The sequence below is a fragment of the Triticum dicoccoides genome, chromosome 4B, assembly GCF_002162155.2.
Source record: "Triticum dicoccoides isolate Atlit2015 ecotype Zavitan chromosome 4B, WEW_v2.0, whole genome shotgun sequence".
In the NCBI taxonomy this organism is placed as follows: Eukaryota; Viridiplantae; Streptophyta; class Magnoliopsida; order Poales; family Poaceae; genus Triticum; species Triticum dicoccoides.
The window spans coordinates 387233994-387253380 of NC_041387.1; the positions used below are offsets into that span (position 1 = coordinate 387233994).

At 46.3% G+C, this 19387-nt stretch overlaps 1 long non-coding RNA gene across 1 annotated transcript; it reads left to right on the forward strand.

Annotated features, from left to right (window-relative positions):
* Positions 1–4524: 4524 nt before the first annotated feature.
* On the forward strand, positions 4525–9100 carry LOC119296250. The gene is made up of 2 exons (XR_005145041.1): positions 4525–6101; positions 6492–9100. It is a non-coding gene; the product is annotated as an uncharacterized LOC119296250 (long non-coding RNA).
* Positions 9101–19387: the final 10287 nt, after the last annotated feature.

Genomic DNA, 19387 nt, shown 5'->3' on the forward strand with positions numbered 1-19387 from the left:
TTGAGCAATGAATATTTGAATTTGGCATCTCCGGTACTTCCAGATTTTGAGGCGGATGTGTTCAGCCCGCTGACTCTCGCCACGAGCAGTACTACTGCTTGCCCCCGAACACCACTACTGCCTGTAGGCGGTACTACCGCTCCGGGTGCGCGGTACTATCGCCCGGAACTGCCAACTTCAACTACTCCTTGTTCACACTTCCATCCCTTTTGGTTCCTCTTGTCTTTGGCTTATGCAAATGTTTTACTCCTGCTTTCCTTCATGCTTTTGTGTGTGTGTGTTCCAGGTGGTAGTATTTCCGAGCATCAGACTCGTCGCAAGAATCCCGCCCGTACCGGTGGCTCCAAGCGCTAACGTTCTGCCAATGTGCCACTTGGTGGCACCATGACAGAAGTGGCTACGTGCCTGTGAGTGGCTCCAGTGAGCATCCAAGATAGAGAGTCAAAGTGACTGCTACCAAGAACAAGGGGCCCAAGGGTGCTCATCAGATGCCTGCCCAAGAGTTCTGTTTGGTGTGTAAGTGCAATCTGTACCGGGAGCCTCAGGAAAACATTAAAACTACTCCCAAAAGCATTATTATGCATAAGAACATTATAAATAATAGTAGGAAAATATGATGCAAAATGGAGGTATCAACTCCCCCAATCTTAGATCTCGCTTGTCCTCAAGCGAAAACCGAAATCGAAAAACATGTCCACATGCTTAGAGAGAGAGAGAGAGAGGTGTAGATAAAAACAAAATACGGACATAGAAGCATCATGATAATATAACAGCAAAGAAATATAAAACTTTATCAAATAACTTTTATCATATAATTTTTCATGAACAAGTAACAATTCATCACAATATCGAAGTATAAAGCATAAACACAATTGAAAACCAACAAACTATGTTCTCAGCCCACACAAGATGAATTTGATGATATAGAGAAGCTCACATTGCTTAGTCTCGAGTTCACTTGGAGTGTTGAAGATGATCCAATTAGGCCGGTGATACTACATGAAATGAAGAAGATCAAGAGTGGGAATGAGCTAGTGGAAGAAATAAGGAAGATTGAGAAGAACATCAACGCTGGCAGCACTATTTCTTCACACCGAGAGCTGAGTATTTCTGGGATTTCCATTATACTTGTGAGGTTTCAATGCCTTCACATCCAGCTGAGGAAGATAGTAAGAGCCTTGAGGAAGAGATACCTCAGATTCAAGAAGATGTACTTGAAGACAAGGAACAAGATGATCCAGAGCTCGACTACCCAAGTGATCAAGTTGAAGATCCAATGTCTATCCTTCCTGAAGAAGTAAAAGACGCTATTGTAGTTGAAGATGAAGAACCAGAGAATCATTTGCCAATTGTCATTCAAGAGTGTGATATTGTAGGTTTATCTAACCCTCTTGATGACATGCTCCCATATGAATTGTTTGCTACTACCTTGCATTGCATGATGCCGTCTGGTAAAGTAGATTTTAAAAAGTATTTGCTTGGATGTGATGATATATACCCTGTTAGTGGCATTACTCTCATTTGTGATGATCACACTTATTTTCCTCATGCCAAACCTATGCTTAATGATAAATATAATCTTAATGCTAGTGTTGAGCTTGTTGATTCCTATCACCATAAACATGTGCTTTATAGCTATGCTTATGTAATTGGATATTTGATTGATGACTTGGAGGGTATTATCCCTACCGCTTGCATCATCTCTTTTGTGGAGTGTACTTTCAGGTTTTTGCTTCTGCATCGTTCACTTCATGCTGACCAGGTTCGAGGTGACATTACTCGGGACCCTGGTGGACTCAGAGCATGGGGATGAGGAGAAGCAAGGAGCACACATGAAGAAGAGTGAAGCTGGAGCATGCACGAGGAAGCAAAGGAGAGGAGCTGCAGTTGGTGAGGTGATCGAGCGAGTGCTACATCATCAAAGCCCGGTGAGCTGTTTCATGACCCATTTTGAAATCATCATCCATTGATGCTTGCTGAATTAAATTGTTTTTTGGGTTGATTGTGCCATTTCTTAAATGTTGTCCCACTGAATTTCACCTTTGACATATGGTGCTTGATGAGAATATGCGAACTGATTGTTGAATGCCTTGTAAACTAGTGATCTACACAATGCTTGCTTTGCTGAAAGTAGTGAAGGCTACTAGTTTTGAGTGCTCAAATCCCTAGTACACTAGAAAACTTAATCATTTTCTGCTTTTACCTTGATACACCTAGATCATTAAGTGTCAGATGCTGAGTTTGTGCCTAATGTGTTCCCATTCAGAGCAATCACTCACCACTATGGACTAGCATGCTATGTTCCTTGGATCGGTAGTATGTGAACCAGACCTGGATGAGTGATGATTCTTGTTTCCTTTTTGTATTCATTTGTTAAATAAGTAATAGTGAATAAATAATTATCCGATCTTACCTAACACTAGCATGTCATGTTCCCTGGATCGGTGGCTTGTGAAATCTGGTTGGATCGGATAGGAGTTAATTATATTAAAAAATGCTATAATTGTCGAACCAGGTGTATACCATGTTCTCTGGATCTGTGGTATGTTCCTTTGGGGAGACAAATTAAAAAACTAATAATTGGTCAAGCCAGGTGTATACCATGTTCTCGGGATCGGTGGTATGTTCCTTTGGTGAGACCGATAAAATATTATAATTGCTTCCTTCAAATTCAATAAGTGGTTCAACCACAATGTTCCTGGTAATAAGTGATCTGATCACAAGTTTAAGTTCTTTTTGTTTTTTTGGATCATGCTCTCTTTAGGAACCTTTTCGCACAATCAACATTTGAATTTGTTGATCCATTTTTATCATTGTAAAAGTTTAAAATGATTGAGTCTACTAGTATCCTATTGCTTTGTAGCACTCTTAACCTTTGCTTTTCACTAGCTAAGTCCAAAGCATGCAATGTTTGGAGATCTACTTCACTGGCACATTCTCTAGTCAGCTCATTGTTCACTGTCTAGCTCTTGTCATAGGCCTTTACTTGAGGACAAGTAAAGATTTAAGGGTGGGGGAACTTGATAAGCACATTTCATATATATAATTTTGGCATACAAATATACCATTTGTTGAGTTCTGACATTAATTCTTGCTATGAAATACTGAATACTTGAATTATAATCATATAAGAGCATGTTGACTAGTGAATTGTTTCTTTTGCAGAAAAGTGCGAGAAGGCACTATAAACTTCAAGATTCAGTCGATTGCCAAACGCGGTGAGACTTGGGGCTGGAACGAGAGAACGAGGGACCCGAGCGAGAAGAAAAGAAGTATTCAGGGGCAAGCTAATGTTGGAGGTTCATCTTGAGAAGAAAGAAAGGAAGCAGGAGGGCCAAAGTGAAAAAATGGCACATAACAGGAGGTCAAAATCCCTAGATGCCATGATTCCCAAATCGGGTCTGGCCACATCTCCCTCTCTTTCCCCTGCCTCCTTCTCCAGCACAGGCCGCCACCACGGCCAGGCCGGCGTGGGGCGCGCCACCAGCTCCACTTCGTCGCCGCACCTCCGCACTCCATGCATCCATTCGCTGCACCGCGACCCATCCACCATAACTACCACGAGTCCCTTGCTGCACCTCACGCCACCAATCTGAATCTCTTCTTCCTTCTTGCTGTTGTTCATCTCAACCTCGTTGTTGTTCATCATTGCTACTGCCCGTAGCTCTCTTCTTCTCTCTCAAACTTGTTGGTGCTGATGCCCTCAACCTCCTGCTGCTCCTCTCTTCTTGCGCTCCTGCTGTTGCCCCTTCTACCCCTACCTCGCTACTGCTCTGCTTCTTTTCCATCCCCACGCTGTTGCTCTCTACACCCCTGCCGCTGCTTCTTTCCCAGTCTTGCAACAGCCCTTCTGCATCTCCAACTTGCTACTGCTCCTCTGAACCTCTTCTCCTCCTAGTCTTGCTTCTATCTTGCCGCTTCCCTGTAGCAGTTCCTTTCCTTCACCCGCTGCTCTCTTTGTAAGTGTGTGTGTGTGTGCGTGTGTGTGTGTGTTCGTGTGTGTGAGATTGTGTGTGTTTGTACTTCATAAGTATTGATAGTGTGTGATGAAGAGATATGTTAATTCCAGGGACATGTAGTTGTTCTTATAATTTTGTTGATCAGTGAGAATTGGTACTGATGCTTATGACCTTCTATTTCTATGTATGAGATCTAGCCAAACCTGTCATTTTATATATTGTACTTGCTGAATAGTGTTCAGTTTTCAGTCCCTGTTTTAGCTCTAGTACCCGTGACATATATGTTCGTGATATATGTTTCATGTGGTTTCGTATTGCTGTTATGTTGATCATTTTAGTGCTAGTACTGTGTCTTGTGTAATCCAAACCATATATGATTTGTGTATGTGACTAATTATCAGCTAGTAGCTTTTAATAATTCATATTGTTTCTTGTGAATTTGTAGAAGTGAGATGTATGAACATTTAATTTCCAGTCTCTGTGTTAACGATGTTAGTGTGAATATATATATATATATATATATATATATATATATATATATATATATATATATATATATGTTTTTGTTGTGATATATTTCTGTCCCTGTCGTACTAGCGTGTTCCTACCTTGTCTCATACTTGCTAGCTATATATATACATATATGTGGTCTTGTCTTGTCAATTCCCCTTGTTGAGGATGTCCGTCTGTAGTTTCAATTTTCTCAAGTGATATGAAAACACCCAAAAAAGAGCGAGTTTCAATCTTAATCTCCTCGTGCCGTTTGTCATTTTATTTGTCATCATTCTAGATTTGTATTTTCTTCTTTCATCATCTAAATTCTATCACCTAGCTTTAGCCGAGCATTGTTGCCGTCGCCTAGTCCCTGTGGAGAACACGACACTGCAGATTTGGGCGAAATACCCTGTTGTACTTACGATTGATCATTTTGGCACCGTTGCCAGGGACTAGCGTCGAGTGACTGTGTTAGGCTATAGACTAGGTTTTTCTTCTTTTTCTAGTTTGTGCCATATATTTGTGATATATCTCTAACCACTAACCCCTGCTCTAGTTAGTATCTTTTTTGTTTTCTTTTCCTTTTTGCATGTTAGAATTATCTTCTCGGTTATGGCCTACTATGCAGTTCATCAGGCTTATGCGAGCAACACTACAAACAACACGGAAAGTATTCAAGAACTGATAACTAAGATTTCCCATCAATTAGATGACTTAGCTCGGCGACGAGAAGTAGTTTTTGAGGATAGGTCTAGCTCTTATGATCCTTATTCTAGAGGCCATCCTTATGTTGCTCCTACCTGCCATATTTGTGGATTTCAGGGCCATTCGCCCGCTGAATGTCAGCGTGGTTACTCCCATCCTCCGGATTGTTTTGGCATGAGCTTCGCTCAACAGCATAGCTCATACCAAAACAATTACCCATATGGGTGGCCTGAAAACCCGAGTATGTCATATAGGAGCAACAACCCTGAGATCTCATCGTTTTCTTCTAGTAATCATATGCAGGGATTTAGGTATGAAGAGGAGAGCCACAACCATGCACCACAACAGTTTTATTCACCTCCTACTCATATACCTCAATACCAGGAGATGTGTCCAATGGAGTTAAATGGTCCTCCATTTGATCAACCAACAACACCAGCACCTTCCAAGCAATCTCTTGTGCAAGTGCCCACACAAGATGAATTTGATGATATAGAGAAGCTCACATTGCTTAGTCTCGAGTTCACTAGGAGTGCTGAAGATTATCCAATTAGGCCGGTGATACTAGATGAAATGAAGAAGATCAAGAGTGGGAATGAGCTAGTGGAAGAAGTAAGGAAGATTGAGAAGAACATCAACGCTGGCAGCACTATTTCTTTATAGCTAGAGCTGAGTATTTCTGGGATTTCCATTGATACTTGTGAGGTTTCAATGCCTTCACATCCAGCTGAGGAAGATAGTAAGAGCCGTGAGGAAGAGATACCTCAGATTCAAGAAGATGTACTCGAAGACAAGGAACAAGATGATCCAGAGCTTGACTACCCAAGTGATCAAGTTGAAGATCCAATGTCTATCCCTCCTGAAGAAGTAAAAGAAGTTGTTGTAGTTGAAGATGAAGAACCAGAGAATCATTTGCCAATTGTCATTCAAGAGTGTGATATTGTAGGTTTATCTAACCCTCTTGATGACATGCTCCCATATGAATTGTTTGCTACTACCTTGCATTGCATGATGCCGTCTGTTAAAGTAGATTTTAAAAAGTATTTGCTTGGATGTGATGATATATACCCTGTTAGTGGCATTACTCTCATTTGTGATGATCACACTTATTTTCCTCATGCCAAACCTATGCTTAATGATAAATATAATCTTAATGTTAGTATTGAGCTTGTTGATTCCTATCACCATAAACATGTGCTTTATAGCTATGCTTATGTAATTGGATATTTGATTGATGACTTGGAGGGTATTATCCCTACCGCTTGCATCGTCTCTTTTGTGGAGTGTACTTTCAGGTTTTTGCTTCTGCATCATTCACTTCATGCTGACCAGGTTCGAGGTGACATTCCTTGGGACCCTGGTGGACTCAGAGCATGGGGATGAGGAGAAGCAAGGAGCACACATGAAGAAGAGTGAAGCTGGAGCATGCACGAGGAAGCAAAGGAGAGGAGCTGCAGTTGGTGAGGTGATCGAGCGAGTGCTACATCATCAAAGCCCGGTGAGCTGTTTCATGACCCATTTTGAAATCATCATCCATTGATGCTTGCTAAATTAAATTGCTTTTTGGGTTGCTTGTGCCATTTCTTAAATGTTGTCCCACTGAATTTCACCTTTGACATATGGTGCTTGATGAGAATATGCGAACTGATTGTTGAATGCCTTGTAAACTAGTGATCTACACAATGCTTGCTTTGCTGAAAGTAGTGAAGGCTACTAGTTTTGAGTGCTCAAATCCCTAGTACACTAGAAAACTTAATCATTTTCTTCTTTTACCTTGATACACCTAGATCATTAAGTGTCAGATGCTGAGTTTGTGCCTAATGTGTTCCCATTCAGAGCAATCACTCACCACTATGGACTAGCATGCTATGTTCCCTGGATCGGTAGTATGTGAATCAGACCTGGATGAGTGATGATTCTTGTTTCCTTTTTGTATTCATTTGTTAAATAAGTAATAATGAATAAATAATTATCTTATCTTACCTAACAGTAGCATGTCATGTTCCCTGGATCGGTGGCTTGTGAAATCTGGTTGGATCGGATAGGAGTTAATTATATTAAAAAATGCTATATTTGTCGAACCAGGTGTATACCATGTTCTCTTGATCGGTGGTATGTTCCTTTGGCGAGACAAATAAAAAAACTAATAATTGGTCGAGCCAGGTGCATACCATGTTCTCGGGATCGGTGGTATGTTCCTTTGGTGAGACCAATAAAATATTACCATTGCTTCCTTCAAATTCAATAAGTGGTTCAACCACAATGTTCCTGGTAATAAGTGATCTGATCACAAGTTTAAGTTCTTTTTGTTTTTTTTGGATCATGCTCTCTTTAGGAACCTTTTGGCACAATCAGCATTTGAATTTGTTGATCCATTTTTATCATTGTAAAAGTTTAAAATGATTGAGTCTACTAGTATCCTATTGCTTCGTAGCACTCTTAACCTTTGCTTTTCACAGGTAATTCCAAAGCATGCAATGTTTGGAGATCTACTTCACTGGGACATTCTCTAGTCAGCTCACTGTTCACTGTCTAGCTCTTGTCATATGCCTTTACTTGAGGACAAGTAAAGATTTAAGTGTGGGGGAACTTGATAAGCACATTTCACATATATATAATTTTGGCATACAAATATACCATTTGTTGAGTTCTGACATTAGTTTTTGCTATGAAATACTGAATATTTGAATGATAATCATATAAGAGCATGTTGACTAGTGAATTGTTTCTTTTGCAGAAAAGTGCGAGAAGGCACTATAAACTTCAAGATTCGGTCGATTGCCAAACGCGATGAGACTTGGGGCTGGAACGAGAGAACGAGGGACCCGAGCGAGAAGAAAAGAAGTATCTAGGGGCAAGCTAATGTTGGAGGATCATCTTGAGAAGAAAGGAAGCAGGAGGGCCAAAGTGAAAAAATGGCAGATCACAGGAGGTCAAAATCCCTAGACTCCCTGATTCCCAAATCGGGCCTGGCCACATCTCCCTCTCTTTCCCCTGCCTCCTTCTCCAGCAAAGGCCGCCGCCACGGCCAGGCCGGCGTGGGGCGCGCCACCGGCTCCACTTCGCCGCCGCACCTCCGCACTCCATCCATCCATTCGCTGCACCACGACCCATCCACCATAACTACCACGAGTCCCTTGCTGCACCTCATGCCACCAATCTGAATCTCTTCTTCCTTCTTGCTGCTGTTCATCCCAATCTCGCTGCTGTTCATCTTTGCTACTGCCCGCAGCTCTCTTCGTCTCTCTCAAACTTGTTGATGCAGATGCCCTCAACCTCCTGCTGCTCCTCTCTTCTTACGCCCCTGCTGTTGCCCCTTCTACCCCTACCTCGCTGCTGCTCTGCTTCTTTTTCATCCCCACGCTGCTGCTACTCCTTCTCTCTACGCCCCTGCTGCTGCTTCTTTCCCAATCTTGCCATTGCCCTTCTGTATCTCCAACTTGCTGCTGCTCCTCTGAACCTCTTCTCCTCCTAGTGCTGCTTCTATCTTGTCGCTTCCCTGCAGCGGTTCCTTTCCTTCACCCGCTGCTCTCTCTGTGTATGTGTGTGCGTGTTCGTGTGTGTGAGATTGTGTGTGTTTGTACTTCATAAGTATTGATAGTGTGTGATGAAGAGATATGTTAATTCCAGGGACATGTAGTTGTTCTTATAATTTTGTTGATCAGTGAGAATTGGTACTGATGCTTATGACCTTCTATTTCTATGTATGAGATCTAGCTAAACCTGTCATTTATATTCTGTACTTGTTGAATAGTGTTCAATTTTCAGTCCCTGTTTTAGCTCTAGTACCCGTGACATATATGTTCGTGATATATGTTTCATGTGGTTTCGTATTGCTGTTATGTTGATCATTTTAGTGCTAGTATTGTGTCTTGTGTAATCCAAACCATATATGATTTGTGCGTGTCACTAATTGTCAGCTAGTAGCTTTTAATAATTCATATTGTTTCTTGTGAATTTTCTATCGATGTTACTCTCTGTAGAAGTGAGATGTATGAACATTTAATTTCCAGTCTCTGTGTTAACGATGTTAGTGTGAAAATATATATGTTTTTGTTGTGATATATTTATGTCCCTGTCGTACTAGCATGTTCCTACCTTGTGTCTCATACTTGCTATATATATATATGGTCTTGCCTTGGTAATTCCCCTCGTTGAGGATGTCCGTCTAAAGTTTCAATTTTCTCAAGTGATATGAAAACACCAAAAAGAGAGCTCCTCGTGTTGTTTGTCATTTTATTTGTCATCATTCTAGATTTATATTTTCTTCTTTCATCATCTAAATTCTGTCACCTAGCTTTAGCCAAGCATTGTTGCCGTCGCCTAGTCCATGTGGAGAACAGGACAGTGCAGATTTGGGCGAAATACCCTGCTGTACTTACGATTGATCACGGCCATGGCAAAGCAATGAGCAGCAGCAAAACTAAGAGCAGCGGCAGCAGCTAAGTAGCAGCAAGGCAGTAGCAGCCAGCGGCAGTAAGCAGCGCTAGCAGCAGTCGCAAAGGAGCAGCACAGCATACGGCGCATCAGCATAACGCAGCAGCAGGGCCAGGAGCAGGCACGCGGGCTTGTGTGGGCGAGCGGCGGCAGCAACAGTGCTGTGGCGTGGGCATCGGCGAGCGGGCGAGAAAGGGCGCGGCCCGGACGGGCACTGGCGCGCTAAGGCACGGCCTGGGTGGGCACGAGTAAGGATGGCAATTTTACCCATGTGTACGGGTACCCGCGGGTACCATACCCGCATGGGCAGGGTATGGGCACACTTTTATACTCACGGATAGTACCCATATCCTACCCATTAAGTCATGGGTAGGGTATGGGTATAGTCTTGTACCCACGGGTATACCCATACCCTGCCCGTTTGTGAACTGATGTTAAGTTGTCGTCAATTAGTCATTAATTTGTGATGTGACTCGTCTAGTCCTATTGACTTAAGAGTATGTTGTGATTTCTAAATTTTGATATTGGTCAATTACTCATCTATCTATTATTGTGATGAGATAATTGTTTTTTTGTGAAATGTGCTATCAATGAGCATAAAATTGTGAACAACCTGTCTACTATTTGTCCTACCCGCTGGGTACCCAATGGGTACGGGTACCCGTCGGGTATGGGTATGGGTAAAGTTTCATACCCATGGGTACTGGTGAGGGAGTCCCGGACTAGGGGGTGTCCGGATAGTCGAACTATCATGGTCGGCCGGACTCCAAGACTATGAAGATACAAGATTGAAGACTTCGTCCCGTGTCCGGATGGGACTTTCCTTGGCGTGGAAGGCAAGCTTGGCGATACGGATATGTAGATCTCCTATCATTGTAATCGACTTTGTGTAACCCTAGCCCTCTCCGGTGTCTATATAAACCGGATGGCTTTAGTCCATAGGACGAACAACAATCATACCATAGGCTAACTTCTAGGGTTTAGCCTCCTTGATCTCGTGGTAGATCCACTCTTGTAACACACATCATCAATATTCATCAAGCAGGACGTAGGGTTTTACCTCCATCAAGAGGGCCCGAACCTGGGAAAACATCGTGCCCCTTGTCTCCTGTTACCATCCGCCTAGACGCACAGTTCGGGACCCCCTACCCGAGATCCGACGGTTTTGACACCGACATTGATGCTTTCATTGAGAGTTCCTCTGTGCCGTCACCATCAGGAAGGATGCCTTTTCCCATCTTCAAAGACGGCACCGTCGTCAAGGGAGCTTTGGCCGCCGGCCAGACTATCCGGCTAGGAGGTTTTCTTATGACCGCCTGTTCGGCCACCGCTCCGACAATGACCTCTCAGGTCATTAAAAGCGATCTTCACGTCAGCTTGGAATTCGCTGAGCAGCTAGATCCGATTGAGCTCTCCTCCGTAAACGAGCTGTTGGATCGCATCGCCGCCCTGGGAGTCGCTACCGACTACGATTAGATTGGGCTTAAAACCGATCTAAGAGAAATCAACTCTCCCTAGGTTACCCACCACGTTGTTATGGTAGATGAACAATGCGGCGACTCTTCTTCTATGTTAAAAACCAACTATGTCCGGATTATCGATCCCTCCATGCCGGATTCCCGCGGAGGGACGGACGCTAATCAAATACTGAACCTAAAGTCAGGCATCGAATCAGATTTGTTGGAAAGCGTCCAGCAAACCAAGCTTCCGAATCCGGAAGCTTCTTGGCCTTTGAGCCTCAGATCGGGCGGGGTTCCGAACTTGATTCCACCCGCCCACCCAAACATAAGCGATCTATCTCAAATACGGCAAGAGCCCAATGAAACAGTACATCATTACTGGGCTAGATTCCTCCTGGTTATGAACAGGATAAAGGACTGCCGTGAAGAAAGCGCGATTTCAATCTTCTGCAACAATTGCACGGACAAGGGAATCATAAACGCCATCAGTCTTCGCGATTACACGCTTCACCGACCTAGCGACCATTGTACAAAAATATTGCACGATGGAAAGTGCCTGGAAAACCGAAACTAGGTTTTGGGACAATCCGGCCCTGAATACAACCCCAGTCCGAAATAAAAGGGTGCGTCATACTCAAGCACCTGGGTTAAAAACCAAAAAGCAAAAACCCCCTAAAGGGTACGGAACCGTACTGGAGGGATGGCTCAACGGACCCTGCAAAATGCACAGTACGGAGGGCGCCACTCCAACACATAGCCTTCGAGCATGTTGGATATTACGGCAGGTGGCCAAAAGTGGCGAAGGCTTTTTAGCCCCGGGCAACCAGCCCAGCAGCACCAGTACGGTATTAACAGTCCTCGAGACTTTCGCATCGAATAACATGCGAAAACGAACAATCCGCAGCCTTGCCGAAGTCTACCAAGTAGCAACAACAAATCCATGGAGCGACACGGCTATCACCTTCAATGCCAGCGACGAACCTAAATTCCGAACAGCTAGAGCACCAGCCGCATTGGTCCTCAGTCCGATAGTGGACGACTTTCGTATTACCAAGGTACTCATGGGTGGCGGCAGTGGATTAAACCTCATCTACGAGGAAACCCTTCAAAAAATGGAAATTGACTGGAGCCGCATTGAGCGAAGCAGCACAACCTTCAGGGGAATAATCCCTAGTCGAGAAGTACGCTGCACAGGAAAAATCACACTAGATGTAGTGTTCGGCTCGCCGGACAATTATAGGTCCGAAGAGGTCATGTTCCAAGTGGCCCCATTCGACAGCGGATATCACGCTTTGTTAGGGCGAGAGGCATTCACAATCTTCCAAGCTATACCCCATTACGGGTACATGAAGCTCAAAATGCCCGGACCCAATGGAATAATCACTCTCGCCAGTGATCCAGATACAGCACTCCGCGCTGAAAATAAGACAGCCGCACTGGCCCTAGAGGCATTATCCGAAGCCCTAGCGGCAGAGGAACTAACTGCGCTGCGCTCCATGGTGGATAGGGATGATGTGATACTCGATAAGAGGTCCAAGTCCACCTCTTTTAAACCAGTAGACGAAATAGTCAAATTTCAAGTCCATCCAACGGACCCCACAAAAACGGCATCCATTGGGGCACAATTAAATCCTGATGTAGAAGCCGCACTACGAGAATTCCTTCGGGAAAATTGGGACATTTTTGCCTGGCACCCTTCAGACATGCCAGGAATCCCACGCAGGCTGGCAGAGCACAGCCTAAATATCCTAAAAGGATTCAAGCCAGTCAAACAAGCTCTTCGGCGATTTTCCGAATCCAAAAGACAGGCAATGGGAGAGGAGCTAGCCAAGCTCTTAGAAGCCGGATTCATTAGAGATATCAAACATCCGGACTGGCTAGCCAACCTAGTAATGGTATCAAAAAAGGACAAATCCTGGCGCCTCTGTGTCGATTTCAAAGACCTTAACAAGGCCTGTCCAAAGGACCCTTTCCCTCTCCCTCGCATCGACCAAATCATCGATGCTACAGCAGGGCACGATTCATTGTGCTTCCTCGATGCATACTCCGGATACCATCAAATCAAGATGGCGGAAAAAGACCAGGCCGCAACGGTATTCATTACTCCATATGGGCCATTCTGCTTCAACACAATGCCCTTCGGACTCAAAAATGCCAGCGCAACATATCAGCGCATGATTCAGACATGTCTGGCTACCTAGATAGGCAAAACAGTAGAGGCATACATAGACGATGTGGTCGTCAAGACCAAACACATCGAAACTCTAGTAGACGACTTGAGGGTGACATTTGACAACCTCCGAGCATATGACATTAAGCTCAACCCGGAAAAATGTGTCTTCGAAGTACCAGCCGGAAAGCTTTTGGGCTTCATTATATCCGGTAGAGGAATTGAAGCAAACCCAGCCAAGATCCGAGCTCTGTCACAATTGGATATCCCAAAAGACCTCAAGCAAATACAAAAACTAACTGGGTGCGTAGCGGCTCTAAGCCGCTTCATCTCCCGTTTGGGAGAAAAGGCTCTGCCCCTCTATCGCCTCCTCCGGCGCACCGAACACTTCGAATGGACGGATGCCGCCACGACCGGACTCGAAGAAATCAAGGCCATACTGGCAACAAATCCAGTCCTGGCCGCGCCCAACCTGGGCGAACCTATGTTATTATATATCGTAGCAACACATCAAGTTGTCAGCGCGGTACTCGTCGTCGAACGAGAAACAGAAGGGCACAGATTCCCTCTTCAAAAACCAGTGTACTACGTATCCACTGTCTTAACTCCATGCAAGTCCCGGTACCCACATTATCAAAAGATAGCGTATGCGGTGTTCATGGCATCCCGGAAGCTGCGACACTACTTTCAAGAGTGTTCCATAACGGTGGCCTCCGAAGTACCTTTCAACGATATTATAAACAATCGCGACGCAATGGGCAGGATTGCAAAATGGGCCATTGAGCTCTTACCATTTGACATAACCTACAAACCACGGCGAGCTATAAAGTCGCAAGTCTTGGCTGACTTCGTCACCGAATGGACCGAAGCCAAACTCCCTAAAGAGTACGACACGTACTCCAATTGGATCATGCATTTCGACGGATCCAAAATGTTGGCTGGCTTGGGGGCTGGCGTCGTCTTGACGTCCCCAACAGGAGACACAGTCCAATACGTACTTCAAATAATGTACATGGACTCCAACAATGCAGCCGAATACGAGGCCCTTCTACACGGCCTCCGGATGGCAATCTCCATGGGCATTCAATGCCAAGAGGTGCGCGGGGATTCAAACCTTGCAATATCCCAAGTAAATGGAGACTTTGACGCCAAAGATCCGAAAATGGCAGCTTACCGCAACGCCGTCCTAAAAATGTCAGCTCGGTTCGAAGGACTCGAATTCCACCATGTAGCCCGGGATAATAACCAGGCAGCAGACGTGTTAGCACGCATCGGCGCAAACTGCGACGCCGTCCCTCCAAACATCTTCCTGGAACGGCTCTTTAAGCCATCCGTATTATGGAAAGAGGAGTCCAGAAATAACAATCCGGAGCCAGCTGCAGCACCTAACTCAGACAATTCTAACACAATCGGCGGCTAAGCAAATGAAATAACACCTTCAGCCCATGAAATAATGGCGGTAATTGCCCCATGGATGGAACCATTCCTAGCCTACTTAATTAGGCAGGAACTTCCTAAAGACCAAAATGAGGCCTGCTGCATAGTTCGGCGATCTAAAGCCTACAAGGTCCATGAGGGAGAACTCTATAAGAAAAGCACAACCGGAGTCCTTCAAAGGTGCTCTCCGAAGAGGAAGGGCGAAATCTCCTGGCTGAAATTCACGCCAGACTCGGCGGCCACCACGCTGCAGCCCGGGCCCTTGTAGGCAAGGCCTTCCGTACAGGATTTTATTGGCCAACAGCCCAGGCAGATGCTCAGGACTTAGTCCAACGATGCGTCGGTTGCCAGCTCTTTGCTAATCAGAGCCACATGCCACCCACCGCCCTCAAAACTATACCCATCACCTGGCCGTTCACGGTCTGGGGGCTTGACATGGTTGGACCCCTTAAAGGGGGAACCCACAAGCACAAATACTTATTGGTCATGGTGGACAAATTCACCAAATGGATTGAAGCCAAGCCGGTTAAAACGGCAGAAACCCGGACCTGTGATAGATTTCATATCCGGGGTAGTACACCGTTTTGGCGTCCCCCACAGCATCATCACTGATAACAGCACGAACTTCACGGCCGACGAGGTTAAACTCTGGTGCAAAAATATGGGCATCAAGCTCGACTACGCTTCAGTCTATCACCCCCAAACTAACGGTCAAGTCGAGCGAGCAAATGGTCTAATCATGAGCGGAATCAAACCCAGACTAGTGCGGTCCCTCAAGGAATCTAACATGCACTGGGTAGAGGAGCTCGACTCCGTACTCTGGGGGCTGCGGACCACGCCAAACCGAACTACCGGATTCACACCATTTTTTATGGTGTACGGCGCAGAGGCAGTTCTGCCCTGCGATATAATTCATGACTCACCTCGCGTGCGCATGTACGAAGAAAGAGAAGCCGAGCTGGATTGGCAGGACAGTTTGGACGCCTTAGAGGAGGAGCGGGACGTGGCAAAAGCTTGTTTCGCATTTTATCAACAGCAGGCTCGAAGATATCAAAGCAGAGAAGTACGGGCCAAATCTTACAATGTTGGCGAACTCGTTCTACGCCTGCCGGACAAGAAAAAGGACAAACTTAAGCCCAAGTGGGAAGGTCCCTTCATCATCGACCAAGTCCTGACCGGCGGAGCATACCGTCTACGTAACGCATCTGACAACCGACTCGAGCCGAACCCATGGAACACAGCCCGTCTCCGAAGATTCTACGCCTAACGCCGGACTCAGAGTTCGTCTCACTCCTCCGTCCACCTTTTTACATTTTCATTGTCTCTTGTCCCCCTCCTTCTTCCCACTCTTTTTTTCCAATACCTTTGATAGGCTGATTTGCGCATTGTTCGCACACACTTGATGTGCTCCTAGCACTCATTATACCTGGGGGCTTCTTTAACAGAAGCTTATTTATACGGGCTTCATGCCCAACACATGTGTCATACTTCTGCATGTACCTTTTATTCACCATTATATGCATCTATATGACTTAAGTTTTGGCCAAGCTGGGTTGCCTGGCTTCTGTGCTTACCCCTACGTTCCCGATTGTTCGGCTAGGAGGTAAAGGGAGCACCTCTGCGATTGTTACTGCCGGGTCAGCCGGATGTGTACCTCAGACTGGGTGAAGCCGAAAGCTAGCGTTCTTAAGAGAATATTCGGTCGGTGACTTGAAAGATGTTTTATTACTTACTTATTTATTTGCCCCCAGATGCTTTTTCTGCTATTTTCGCAGTCCGGACATGCACTTTAGGGCATGCCTCCCAGGGAAAGGAACCCTTAACGGAACTATTCTCCCTGGAAGATGTTTCTTACTAACCATGTAATATAACATAGCTAGTTGGGCACTTGTCCGATAAAGCAATTATGACCCCGACGCCTTGTCTCCATGCATGCCCCGGTTCTTCTATAACCGTAAGGGTATTCGGACACACTCCGGACTGTTGGGTCCCAAGGTTGAAGCGAAAAGGTCCGCAAAGACAAACGATCTACAATCCGGCTAGAAGGCATTTTACATGTCATTTCAAATTACATCGTCAAATTGACTGATTGTACTCCTCTTCAATCCCCTCTAACAGGCTGTCTAATTTACAGTCCTGTTGGGAATATTTCACGGCCAGTTCTACTTGGCCGTACGTCAAGCTCACAGGGATCTCCTTCCCATCAGGCCTCGCAGGTCCGACCTCGGCCATGTGGTTTGGATCAGCCTTTGGGTACCGCGTCTTCACCATGGCCCAGGCCTCCCTGGCGCCTTGACGGCAGGCCGATATTTTCCACAGACGAAGGCGTCGCCGTGCTCCCTAAAGCTTCTCAGCAAGCCCTCCAAGGCCCTCGGGTAGGGAGACGGAAGGCCATAAAGCCTGAATGATGCCACTCATCGCCTGCCGAACACGTTCGAGCAGTTGCACCAGCTCGGGAAGTTGGTCACCCGTTGAACCAGGCATTTCCTCCGCAGGGCGACCTGTGAGCACACCTAAAGACACATTTCTGTCAATCGACTTCCTCGCCGAATTCTTCTTTTCAAAGGAATTTGCTCAAGCACTTACTATAAATGCCGCGACGAAGCCATTGATTCTCCTTCACGGAGCCAGACAGCTGGGCCCGAACACCTTTCAGCTCTTCTCCTAGCTGGGTGTGGGCATCTTGGAGCTTGTTTCTCTCCTGCTGCACCTTCATAAGCACCCTCTCGCCGGCCTTTAGCTGACGCAGTAGCTGTTGCTTGTCCGGATCTAGTCCGGCGCCCTCTGCAATATTATTGTCAGATTTACGCACACGCCGCACTTTGTTAACTACTTATGTTTTCGAAGTACGTATTACTAGCGGGGGTCTCTGTGGCTCCCCCTGTGGTGGCTAGTGCGGCCTCAAGTTGGGCCTTGCACTCTTGGAGCTCCTGGGACAGGTGGGTATTCTTCTCCGTAAGATCCTGCATAATAAATGATCCTTAAATCAGTTATTTTAACTATTTTAAGTCTCGGGGGCTACTAGCATATATAACTATTAAAATTACTTACCCGTATGTCCCTCACATACTGCTCCGTGGCTCTGGTTAAACCATCTTGAGCAGCACGGAGGTGTGTGTTTCCCGCATCAAAGGCATTCAACGCCTCCGGGGAGAAACACGCGTCACGAAGAACTGTCCGGCGACGCATGTGATTCATGGCGCTCTCCACCTCAGACCGGGTGGCGGACAGCCTGTCGGCATCCTCCGTCGGAAGAGCATCCGGCTCTTGCCTTGTGTTCGCCTCCACTCCCGGACCACGCGATGGAGCATGGCTGGCGGAGGCTTGATTGGCAACCTCTCCGGACAGTGTCCGGCGAGCGCTCTTTCTCCTGGAAAAAGTTATGAGCGTTAATATACCTCATAGGGATCGTTCCCTTAAAAACAACGGTGTGCCGTACCGTTGCAGCGACGTTTCGATTTGCGTCGCACTCCTCTTCCGCCTGCTGGGCCGAACTGACCCTTGCTGGTCAGCCACCGCAGGTTCGGCTTCCCGCCTTAAAGGCACCTCCTGCGATGCACCGTCAGTATAGGATGGTCAGATTTGAGCACGGATCAAATGATGGTGTCAAGACCTCGGTCGTAGTCACCTGGGAGGCCGGAATCAAACCGGGGTAGTCAGCCATAATGGCGACTAGGGCATTGTCCATGCTAAGTTGGTGGAACACCCCGTCAATCAGCTCCACCTTTATGTTCGGATCCTCTTCGGAGGTCGGATCAAGGGATCGTTCCGGATCCTCGGGCTGTGGAGTTAAGCTTCATATGCCCTCCACGTCCCGGCGCAGCTCCTGCGTCGAAATCACAAAGTAAAATACTTGACTTTGGAAGTATGGATCGGGTAGATAAACGTCCGCTTACCTAGCTCCGAGGGTTATTCATGGAGAATCCGTTCAATGGATTCGTGCGGAGAAAGTCCTCCTCCTCCCCCTTGTACAAGCTGGACAGGATCTTTGCCAGATCGGCTGCCGAGCTCGGCCCTCTGCGGCCATGACGGGTGGCGTCGTTTTCCCCGTTGAAATCCCACATAGGGTGGCCCCTATATTGGAGTGGCTGCACCCCTCGCATAATGCACGTGGCCATGATTCCAATCATGGTCAATCGGGAGTGGGATAGTAACCTAATCCGGCCCATCAGATAATGGATGCTCCCATCATCCTCCCGTTGAGGGCTCCGCGGGCCCCAACTCAGGCGTTTCTTCAAGGGAGCATTGCTGAACTCCGGGAGGCCGATCCGAACTGGATCTGGCAGAGGGGCGTCCTCCATGTAGAACCATTCCGAAGGCCAGTCTTCGGACGCCTTCTTCGGGGTGCCGGATAGATATCCGGTCCCGGCGATGCGCCATATTTCGGCTCCGCCCACTTGATATATCGACCCCTCATAAGAATGGGGTACAAGGAAAAACAATCTCTTCCATAGTGCAAAATGGGGCTCGATGCCCAGGAACAGCTCGCAAAGAGCTACAAAGCCCGCGATGTGCAAAATGGAGGCAGGTGTGAGGTGGTGAAGCTGGAGTCCGTAGAACTCCAGGAGCCCCCAGAGAAATGGATGTATGGGAAATCCGAGTCCCCTTATTAGATAAGGGACAAAGCATACCCACTCTCCTTTGGAAGGGTTGGGGATGCTCTCCGCCTGCTTCCCACCCCTGAAGGTGGCCAGTCCGGCCCGAACCGGAACCATGAAAGCTGG